The following is a 481-nucleotide window of genomic DNA, read 5'->3' on the forward strand; positions in this document are numbered from 1 at the left end:
ATGTACAACCTACTTGAGGTAATATATGCTCAGTTATTGTTGTTGAAGAAAACACAAAAATTCACTGATGGGACAAGTTAAAACACCCATGGGTTACCCGCAAAAAAAAAGCATGGGTTACATCTTACATGATTATTTCTGTTCACTGAAACATTTGATCAGGACACCTATTTATGTAGTCTACCATGTCATGAATGTAACTATTATGGGCCGTTCGGACGATGTACCATGTGTGGTACCTATCAGTTCCACATTACATGGATATAAAGGTTAACTACTACCAGATACTATCTCCTGGAGGCGATTTTCTAATGTGAGCATAGAAACTAAATGCATCTATATTTCTCTCGCACCAAACTTTTTAATGTACAACTCTAGGAATCGGCACCCGATATTTGCTTCCCATCAGACCAACGTTTAGCCGGATTTGAAGCATCTTGACCGTTTTAAACCAGTTCCACGCGGTTGTATGCAGGGATCT

The sequence above is a fragment of the Triticum dicoccoides genome, chromosome 1A (assembly GCF_002162155.2).
Source record: "Triticum dicoccoides isolate Atlit2015 ecotype Zavitan chromosome 1A, WEW_v2.0, whole genome shotgun sequence".
Lineage (NCBI taxonomy): Eukaryota > Viridiplantae > Streptophyta > Magnoliopsida > Poales > Poaceae > Triticum > Triticum dicoccoides.